This window comes from Nylanderia fulva, unplaced genomic scaffold (genome assembly GCF_048542155.1).
Source record: "Nylanderia fulva isolate GAGA-0341 unplaced genomic scaffold, ASM4854215v1 Scaffold13, whole genome shotgun sequence".
Lineage (NCBI taxonomy): Eukaryota > Metazoa > Arthropoda > Insecta > Hymenoptera > Formicidae > Nylanderia > Nylanderia fulva.
In genome coordinates, this window is record NW_028189518.1 from 1,879,897 (window position 1) to 1,892,003 (window position 12,107).

Genomic DNA, 12,107 nt, shown 5'->3' on the forward strand with positions numbered 1-12,107 from the left:
ATCGCGTTAATGTCAATCGGTTTTCGTTATGTATGGATGTGTGGCCCAGTGATGTGTGATCGACCGATTCGTTCGCGTATAACGTGATTGATGACTCTTGCAAGAATTATTGGTCGAGGGGGGATGCCATTTGAAAATGAGGAAAAAATGCGTGGTCAGAAATTACCGTCATCATAGATTTTTCATGATTCTCTGACAGCCGGTTGTTTTGCGACAATGAGAATGAATGCGCAATTTTGAAAAGAAGAAAAAATTAAAGATTAAAAGATTATCAAATTTTTTTTCACCCTACATTGTTTGAGTTTACTAATTCGTTGCATCGAAACATATGTGTGTGTAAAAATGTTTGTCTCGGTAGGACGTCATAAATTGTTTCGGTATACGCTTAACGACGTTTTAATCGCTGTGATTACCGGCAGCTGCTTTAAATGCGTCTCATTATGAATTTAAGTAAGGCCGAGGTAAATTACGAGGTTCATAACTTTCCAGATTATTCCCGAGTACGATGCACCAGTCTATCAATTTGCGTTTTAATGCTTTTCGTGCATAAGCACCGCGGCAGCAGCATTCTATATTAAGAATATCTAGATATAATTGTAATTTAGGTCGGAGAGGATCTTTTTTTATTCGCAGCACGCCGATTATTGGTAACGGTAATATAAATCTTTCATCAAACGCTTTTTATCTGTGTGTAATAAAATTTGCTCCCGAATACAAGAAAGTTAATATCGCGTCCGCGCTTTATTATTCATGATCGTCTGGTTTTACTAGTGGAAACTTGGCGCGATCAGTTTGTACACCATGTACGCTGATGCCTATCGATCGGTAACTTTATTCCAACTCAGCTAATGGAACCGTAGGACGTAATTCGGCGATGTGACATAATGTTAACCAAGCACGCGTATCTTATTGAGTCTACCGCGTTTCCGGACGTCCGGTAATGAACTGTAATTACATATACATACAAAGCCCGAATATTACTTTAATTACACCTACTCGTCGGTAGGATATTTTTCGGTTTTTCTCGTCGTATTAGCCTCACATCGATCGACAAGCGTTATTAATATTCTTGATATAATAAAACGCGTTATCCAAGAAATTTTCTTTTCTCTTTAACGATCTGTCCTATTATCGTAATTTATTAATTAACAGGATACGCTCATTCCCCACACATATGCGCTTCGAAATATGCGTCCTGATTCGCTCATTTGTTTACGCCGTACATTTAGAAGCAGACTCCACAATTTTTAATTGCATCTGCAATTGTTCGTGATACGCTGTTACGGATATTCTGCTACTCGTTTTGACGTTGCATTTTTAATTATTAAACTATTTTGACGACTGCTCGCGTTGGCTTGATAAAAATAAAGGTAGACATCGGCTAATAAATTGTATGCAATTTATTTGGATGAATCAACGTTCGTTAATTGATTCTTCCGATTTGCGATACGATGTACGTCGCGCATTCGCGAACAATATTTTTCCGGTGAAAACCGCAATACTTTTCCTCGGCTTCGCGTATCAACAATAAGTCAGTCGCGAAAAACGGTGCACTGAAAAAAAGGTTGATCGTTAAAACGTTAATAAATAATGCGATGCGTGCTCGACGCATAATATCGACGACACGCGGCGATTCAAATCCGATTTGCGTTTGTCATTGGCTATCCGAAATAACAATCTCGAGCACGTATATGTTCCCGTCTCTCGATGCATATACGACGACAATCCGTGTAAGTGGCAAATTACTAAACCCAATAGTCGCGCCTGATATGCGTTCAATAATTAAGTCGACCGGCATTACGTAACGTAGCTATGCTATAATAATCGTGTCTACGATTGAGGGCCGCTCGTGTGTAATTCGATATGATTATTCATTGCGGCAGGTGAATGCGACGGTAACTCTGGCGGTGATTAAAATAATTGGGAGCCGTGACCGCACGGCGTCGAATCTCTCCGTTACAACCGAGTTAATAATAAACACTTTCGTTTCGATCTTTTTCAGAAAAAATGCTTTCGTTTTCTTCGTGTTTCGCACAGAGTTTTTATTCGTAACGGAGAGAACTGACCCAGTTATTAAAATGATGGTATTATGACGACTGCCAAATATTTCGATCGATTCTCATCCTAAGTTTTTTCAGTTTCGCATTCAGAAGAAATAATTAAATTTCGTTAAAAAAATCGAACATATCCTTCAAATGTATGTGCTTTAAATAAATCGTACACCGTTGGACGTTCTCACGTCTCTGAGTAATTAAAATCGAAAAAAATTATAATTAAAATTAGTTTTTATGATAACAAGAACAAACGTTGATTCGTTGTACTTTTTTCACTTGTAAATGTACACTTGGCTAATTATAAATGTAAATCTAAATATTACATCGCATTAAAATTTCACGATATGAATTATACCCATATATTTTATACGCTTAACGATAGTCTAACTAGACAATAATTTATTTGCATCGCTATGTAGGACCGGCAATATTTTTTTCATATCGCAATGCATAACTCAATCTAAGTAATCTAAAAAAATGTCTCTTGACTGGACCGAAAACCCATACAACTCTTCTCTCGATCCATACATAAATACTGCAGTCTTCTGTAATTTAACGGATACTAAAAGCCTGGTCATATTTTTTTCCACGATTCGAAACTCGCCCGCAGAGCGCATCAATTATTGATGGAAATTCGGCAGTTGCCAAGTTCGAAAATAAATTCGTAAACTGGTAAACTTCGTCGCGTGCGTACCGCGAGCCGTTGTGATTCATATCCGCGAGCGTATCTCGAGACGTTTCTCAATATAATCTCGATGTGTGCTCCTGCTCGACGTTTATCTCGAACATTCGCTATTTTCCATCTAGAAATTACGCGGCGCGAGGCTGGGAGAGATCTCGAAAGAGGAGGCGCGTTTCCGTCGATGTAATTTGATAAACGAGTGCGTAGGTCGGCTGGGGTCGTCGGAAGGCAGGCAATTGGCATCGATACTTTCGATAGGTCGACGCGTGTACGGCACCCTGATCCGGTTCGTTTCCCCGAATACTTCCGCGATTCGGCACGGAAGAGAACGAGAGAAGGAGAGAAAACGATGAGCGCGAAGAGAAATATATATATATATATATATATGGAAGGAGTGAGAAGGGGAGAGAGAGAGGGATGGGAACGACAAGCTAGTATCCGTGGAGAACACTCGCGGGAGACGATGCAGGGGAGGTTAGCTACGGTAATTAGTGAGAACGTATCGTAATTAGAGAAAATGCCACGTTTAATTGCTAATTGAGTTTCTGGCTGATGCGAGATCTAATTTTAATCACCTAATTACGTGACTACAGCCTGCGGGCTACGGGTAGCCGCCACCCTCGACCTCCTGCGAATGTGCCTGGCTACCTACCGTGGCGTTCGTTCTGTGGCCCCGTATAAGTATACTCGTCTAGTCGAATTGTAACGGGTGATACGCCGCCGGTGCTGGTTAAAGACCGGAACATTTCGTGGAACTCGGCCGGAAGTCAGCCCACTCGTGACGCGTGTCGTGACGCGCGGGGGAATTTTTCAGAACTCGAGAAATTTCGTATTAATTGCGGACGCTTCATTCTTTATTCTTTCGTCGATGCTTGCTGGATAATTTCATTAATTATACGTATCAAAGTTGTTGCATCAAATCATGGAAAATATTGTGAAAAAAATTGCACGACGACTAATATGCAAATAAGCGTCGTGATTTTATCAATGCTTATTATTCGACAAAAGTTCGATATAACGGAATAAACGAAGCTTTAAAGCATATCCTCGAGGTCAGAAGTATGAATACTGTTCGAATTAATGAAGGTTCTCTCTCTCTCCCTCCCCTGTCCTCGTGGGAACATGGCAGGTTGCCCCGTTTGTATATCGAGACACACGGTATACGGGCTCGTAACTTCCAGTCAGCTTCCTTCGTACGTGTACGTACATTTAAAGCGAATACGGGGAAATGTGGTTAGAAATTACACGCTGGGCGCTTATATACAGCGCGCACGGAGCGCGGAACGAGGGCTCTTATTAACGCGCGTATTAGCTATGCCGACTCACCCTTCTAATCTATACCCGACCTCGCGCCACACGATTATTGGTTTCACGCGAGGACGGGTAGCTACATTATGCCTACAGGCCTGATGCTAATTTCGGATACGGCCGTGTTTCTAATCTGCCGATTCGCCAGCCTCTTTACTAACAGATTCTTAGAGCAACGTTCGTATCCTTATTAATGTTAGAATCATTTTTCAACTCTATTCTGTATTTGTTGTCGCGTTATTACGTCTATTATGATCATGAAACTAAATTGTATCATCTATTTCAAACTTTCAAATGAATCAGCTGATCGAATATTTCAAGAGTATAACAATTTTTATAATCGTCGGTATCTTGAAATATAAAGTAACGGCGAATATATATGACAATATATTATCCTACAATTATTATGCAATTAAGATATTATCGCTCGGATACGAACGTGTGTAACGTATACGCGGTTAACCGAATGACCAGTAATAAGCTGCATCTAACGAAGATAATTCATTTACCATGATTCCATCGTCGTTCATGGAAAATATACCGAAATTTTAGTTTACCTTAAAAGCCTTCACTTTCCCTCAAACGTCCCGAGTAATGACATTGAAAAATTACATTAGAGACGATGAAAGGGAGTGCGGGACAGAGTTCGTTCGCAACAGTCGCCGGAGCCCTCTTCCTTTTCCTTCCATTTAAAATAAAAATGCTGGTATCGGATCGAATTTAATTCAAAACTTGCCCAACAATTCAATCATTTTACCTTACTATGTTAATTCTCGATTATTTTCGGGAAACAATACCTTGATAGTATATCTATACTAGTGTATCTCCTCTCAATTTTTATTATTTACTCTATTTCTATATATTTCATGTCTTCCAACCACAATAAATCATGATTTGTAAGTAAATGGAAAATTTTGAAAACATTAATGTTAGATAATTAAATTTCCTTGTAAAAAATATATATATATATATATATATATATATTTTAATCGCTAAAGTAAAATGGCATAAACTATTTATTGAAGAATTATAGAAAAATGAAGCAGTATCATAAAAATATACAATTGCCTCTATATAACAATAAGATTTAAATTTCACACTTTATATAAAATGAAGTATCTTGTACAGCAAGAAAAAAGTATAATTGTCAGATATTTGTTTTTGCTCTTAAATAATTTATACGTCGATTCCAATATATAAATATATATCAACGAGTACAGAATTTAATTCGAAACTCTTCTAGCGATAATTAACGGTTCATCAAAGACCTTGTTTTCGAAGAAATAAAACGCATAAAAGTACTACGTCGCGAAGTAGCCTCAAACAATTACAAATTTCAAGTTAACTCTCGCCACTCGTCCGTACCTGCTTTTTAATGCCGGTCAAGCTGCCAAGAGCCTCCTGTTCACAAAGCATAGACGAGTCCGCTCGTCGACAACGAGAGTCCGTAATTAAAAATATGAAAGTAACGGGAAGGGACCACCTAAGAATTGCAGAGTCGTCATCCTCGAGCATCTTATTCGCGCATGTAGATGTCGGTCCTAACTTTCAGACAAAATGCTCTCAAGATCGATAGGTCGTGGCCTGGTTAAGTTTCTTTAGCATAATTATGATCGACTGCACATAACGTTTAAAAGCTATAAGTAAGATATAAACAGCACCGTTACGTGATATTTCGCTGCTTTAAAGCGAACAATCGCGCAATAATTTATCTGTAATCTACGTAAATGTTTAAAACATATTTAATTCAATAATTTGAAAAAAGATGTTTTTTCTTTTTACATTTACATTTTTTAAATAAAATACTTTTAATCAGAGACAATATATTATAGACAATCGAATGATTTATTCCAGAAAAGAATGTTTTTTTATAGTTAAAGTTTTAAAATGCCACTCATCAGCTGAGAGAATGCTTGCTGATGAGTCGAGAATTTGACGACTCTGGAACTTAAGAAGAAAGACAGTCACGCGGTATCGAAGAACAGGATACCTACGAGGGTGTTGCTCGCAAAAAACAGCAGCTCGTGTGCTCCCTCCGCACATTCTGCCCTTCTTCCGCGCGTGCTCTTAAAGTGAATGTAAAAACAAAAAAAAAAAATGGAGCGCCTTATTGTGCGCCGGCTAGTGAGACTGCGACTCAAAGGCTTAGAGCTTTGTACGTAGCTGTGCCTATGTTCGGGCACAACGGCGCGAAGGGTGCGCGCAAAGGGGTGGTGGTGATGACGTGGTAGTGGTGGTACTAACTACACCGTGTATTTTCGCGTATACGTGTACCCTCATCAAAGAAGAAGCGGGGCGGGAAGGGGCGGCAGGGCGGAGGGGAGAAAAATACACCTAGCTACCTCGTTCATTTTTATCCCCTAAAGCAATTTCAGCATTGTTTTAAAATAGTACTTAGCAGGGTCATTGTATTATGCATGCGCCCTCCCTCGGTCTAGTGGACTGCGCTGGTGTGCGAGAACACTTGATTCCTCGCGCACGTGAGCCTCGCCCCATTGTTAACTCACGAGAAGCGGCCGGCAGTGGTGCAGAGAAGGGTAACAGAAGGGATTTTCTTGGCCAAGATTTTTTTTCCACAGCGCTCACCTCGCTCGCGAAACGCATCATCCCGATGGAGATTTAGCGCGGTCTCCAGAGAAGTCCGGGATGACTTTCCGGTCCGGGTGTGTGACCGAACTTTGGAGATTTAAATATTTCGCATTTCGCGGATGTGAAACTTTCCTCCCTCGACTTGAATTATCGTCTCGATAAGATTACTAGAGGCAAGCGTTTGTATTTTCGATCGCGATTTTTCGGCGACTTGCCCGCCGGCGCGGCGTTACTACTGCGTTCATTTAAGAGTACGAAGTCGAGTATGATTACTATTGTCTGCGATCTGGTAGTCGAGCGTCTGCCTACTCGACGAAACAATATTGCATTCGAAAGAGAGCACCGCTCGGCAAGGCTCACGCCCGCGGTAAGGCTCCGAGGACTCTCATGAGAGATAAAGGCTTGCATATACTTACCGAGTACGCTGCAGTTTCTACCGAGCCGCTGAAATTTTGTCCGTCGCTTAATATTAAAAAGATAGAAAGCCGCGTCGATACGGAAAATAGTTTCAGAATTTCCTCGCGCGTTGAATGTATAATTACATTTGAATTTGTGCAAAAAGAGAATAAACCACAATTCTTCTTCCCAAAGAAGCTCATCCCCCTAAATATTGATAGAGTTGTAAATTCCAACTTTGATCGATACTAATTATTAATGATTTCCCATCTCAATCAATTCTCACGCAAAAGTTTCTACCTACTTGCAATATATGTGTTTTATTTCGACAAGCGCTCATTTAATCGTCCGAATAATGTCACAGCGAAGCTTAACGATGTAGAGGGCAATGACAATTTCAAAACTACGACATTAAATACTGGGATGGTTGTGTGGCCAAAGGCGTTGGAACGGCTCACTCATGTTCATTGTTCGCTGTCTGCATTCCCCGCCGGCAAATCTTTCCGCGCCCGTGCCTCTCGTCTCATCGTCTGCCAACACTAGTGACTTTGCGAGGGGCTCATTTTCATTAAGAATTAAAGTTGAAGTCCGGAGGAAAAAAAAGTTTCTATTCGCCTTTTCCATGCAAATGAGATCGCGCTATCTCGCGTCCGCGCTCTCGGGGAACCTATCTCGATTCCGGCTAATGCGGAACCGCGAGGATTCACCGCGTCGACCTCCCTCTAAGATAAAAAACTTTCTCGGCATCTCCCCGGGTTTGAATCATTAGCGAATCACCGGGATGTGCGCACTTTTCTTGATTAACCGGATAAATATATAAAGTGAATCCTGCTTGCGGAGGGAAATTTCTCTCCCGCGTCGCTGCCCGATAATTATTCAGTTAATGACAGACAGCGGATATAGCATTCTCGAAAATGACGTCAATAGCGTCGACACGCTTATATTTCGCAATGAATGGCCCTTTAAGATATCCATTGTCGGCGAATTGTCGTGCAATCGACATCGCGCTCGCGAATATCTCAGTCACGCGACGAAAGTTAATTAACTCGCTTAGCGAAACAAAACGCGGATATCGACATTGGTAACACTCGCAAACAATCAGAATGCAGATTTAAGCTCGCGTGGTGCTTGCGTAGCTGCGCCATGTATTTCTCACTTTAGCGTCGTCTGTAACGCCGATAATTAAGCGACTGCTCTAATGAATCCCTATTCGCATGACTAATTTGCGCGATAAACTGACTAAATAATAATCCGCGATATTTCTCCCCCGGGGGGAAAGCCCTGGCGCGGTCGGTCGGCTGCACCACATTGTGAAATATATCGGCAAAGCATATTGTCGAAGTGCTCTCATATCAAGCGATCTAATTTGACAGATCGACATGTCGAGTAACGCATCTATAACAACGGCCTTCATTATGGAGACGTTTCTACAATAATGTACATATACTCTTGCGTTTGCAGATTCTCTCGATCGATATATATATTATTCTCAGGATACTTATTTTACACGACGTGTAATTACGTATACGAAAAATATATATGTCTGCACAAAGTACGAAAGTTTAGTAATCGAAGTTTAGCTCTCGGTTTACACTTCTCTATACCGACTTTGAAGGAATCATGCCGTATATTAACAAACTCCTCTCACACACAACGTATGGAGCAATCGAATCTCTAACCGTAAGAACGCAAACGCTTCGCTCTCGCATCGGGTTTGATTCCCAAAGGCCGCGTCGGTGGTTAATTAACTCTCAGCCGCGGCACGGGACAAAGCGACGCGGAAATGATGCGGCGCTATACTTTAGCGCTTGATATTTTTCTACGTGCGCGATTCCCGCGACCCGACAAAACGACCTCATTCATCCGGTCCATTAGCCTTGAGTGCGAGCATATTTTTCGGCGAATTCCGAAAGCGAACCGGTGCGCGGGCGCGTTTTCGCCGCTCCGAAATGAGAGACCGTGACCATCGACGTAGCGCATTTTGTTAATTGAAATCGTTTCATCGATCACAAGCAACAAATAGGCCCTCTACGCAATGAGGGAATGAACGGCGAGGACGGGGACAGAGAGAGAGAGAGAGAGAGAGAGAGAGAGAATGGAAAAGTTGTTGACCGACGGAAGAGAAGGAGGAGGATATATGTATAGGGGTACCAATGCTCGTGGATACGCGACAACACATCGAGGGGGGACTTTAAGCTCAATGACAAATGCTCCGGCGTCACGAATCGTTTTCCTAGGCGTCGTATAAATTAATAATTACCCGGCGTCGCCCATTATCGGAATTAATGCCGTCGATATTATGCCGGTTGTTTTACCGATAATTCACACCGCGAACGTTGATACACTTTGATCAGAAAAATCGTAGAATCCTGGGTAGCGGCGCAAGTTTTGTCCCGCTTCGCGAGCGTTCGCGATCGCCCGGCGCGATTAGACGGACGAATTTTCGAATGATTTCGCGAGCTCCTTGATTAAATCGGATCGGACAATTTTTGACGGACGATCCGACGCGCGACTCGGCCGCCGAGGCCGCCGGTTATTTAATATTCGCCCGGCGCGAGGTGTCAATAAAATAACGATCTCCCATCAGGGTGTCACGAGAGACGAGATAAATATGGGTATTTGAGCGCGGCAGATAATGCAAACAAACCCACGGTGAGTTATGTTTCCCGCTGTATATACGGTTTGTCCGCAATTGCGCGATACGCTCCCCGTTAAATTTGTTTTGAATTACCGCCGATAGTGCGACACTGCCTGGGTTATTATTAGTCCGTGATTCGCGTACGGTCCATTAACGTGACCTTGTGGCATCGACGTTTTCGATCCAAGCTTTCTTGCGATAGATCCCAAACGATCATTGTCGACTCTTATAACTGTCTTCTCCTACTTTGTCCTTTTCTCTCGATAAGATTGAGAGCGCAATTATATTTTAACTCTGTTTCTTAAACTCGGAACAAAGTTCTCTAAAGAGAGATATTAATTCAGACAGTTTCCTGACGTTAATCATCGTCTTAAGATTTTACATCTATTCTAACGAGGAAAGTTTTATATAAAACATTGTTTGTTACACATGTATGAGTGTTGAGAAAGCATTTTTCAACCTTTTCTATCTGTGGAGAGATGAATGATGATTATTTCTTCGCATCACCTAAATGAAATTTCCGACATGATGATTTAACGTGGCGCTATATTATACGACGCGAACTCGACTCGAGCGCGTAAGGTGGATACTCGACAAGACGTCACGATGGACATCGTGCTCTCGATGTCTTGACGGTGGGGAGCAGGATGATCTTACGATCCACGATGTCAAGTGATTACAGCTATTTTGTGCCACTTGTACTTATTAGGGGTGATACGCCGGTCCGGGCGGCCATTATGAGTGCCATCTGAATCTCGGCCTCTTGAATGCCTCCATTTACCATTAAGCACATTACTATTATCCTATCACGCGCTCACTCGGCCAAAGGGACTTCTTTGGTTTGACCATGATGCACGAAGCCATTTGTGCAAAGTGGCCGTTCATTACTAAATTATGCCGGTTTTATAGCATTACATTAAACTCAGCCTCGCCGTGGTGGTGCCGTAGGTACCGACCTTCGAAAAAACTCGTGTCGAGCAGGGGGGTTATAGTCGTGCGAGTTTTCACCGCGTACTGATTATTTTTTTTTTCTCTCTTTCTTCTTTCCTTCTCCCTCCCTCTCACCCTCACTCTTTTCGTAAGCGCATCAGCGTACTGCGGATTCTCCGAGCGTTTGTTTGAAACGCGCGGCCACTTAGCTCCCTCCTCTAATAACCGCAACACTGTAACCGACAGTCGTGTCTGTAATGCGCATATAATTAATGATAATAATGCGGCCGCGAGCGGCGGACTACATCGCTCCGCCTGGTTTTTGTCCGTTGCACGATACGCTCCGTAATGAACCACCAAAGATGTCAGAACCAGTTCTGTATCTGCTTTCAGTCGCAACATCGGTGGACGTACACGCGCCTGTTGGATTACAGATGCGAGCGTTTACCCGCGATTCAACCACGTAATGAACATCACAGTCGTTGAATTGTCACTAAAGAATATTTATAGCCGTTTGATACAGGCGTTGGGAAGAGAACGTTAATTCTAGCAAGAGTATCATTAGGAGTATCACTCACGTGCACGTACACACGGGAGTGTGAACGACTACGCCGATACGCCACGGGATGAAATTATTTGATAAACAAATATTGATAACACATCCATATGTACGTAATACATAGAATATTTAAATATTTTTGCATTTTCCTTTCTCTCTTTTATTAATCCCGAAATAATTTACTTTAGATTCTGCAAATGCTCTTGTTTTTCGAAACAACGATATTTTGCGATTTACATTCTAATTAGACATCTCTCTTCGATTGTAATCTAATACAGTAACCATTGCAACCTGTGGACGAACAACGCGATACACTCGGGACACGCGTATTCGTATAACACAGCGCGTATATACTCAATATTTCCATTCGCTTCGAACGTTTCACTTACGAGACGAGACGATTGCGCTCGCTGGGTTGTGCTGGGACCGTCGAATTTTTCGTGTTGCTGGCAAACCATGCACGCCGCGTAGGATGCTTTGGGTACAAAACACGTGTCGGTAATTCAGCACAAACAGTCGCCATATAACTTTTATTTGCAAGATCGACGAGTAGCCTGATTGCAATCAGGCAAACGTGACCGAAAAATCCCAACGTGCGTTTTATATGGAGAGACCCAGTTTCGCCAGCGGCGACGCACTTTATTTCCTCCCTTTCTCCACGGCTTTATATCGCGTAATACATACTTTATGCCGCGGTATTAAGAGGGTGCCTATATACCTCTAGCTATATATATCTCCCTGTCTCTCCCTCGTTCCTCGGACACGTACGACTCGTATTTGAATACGGGCTGTCCGCCGAAGATAACCAACGGCCTAGCTGACCATCCCCTCGCACCCTGACGACCGCAGGGGGTGCGCAGCGATGATCCAGCGGCTTTTAATAATATTTCCGAATTTTTTTCTGACTCGCTGCCGCGACTCATAGACGATTCTCTGTGACATTTTTTTTAC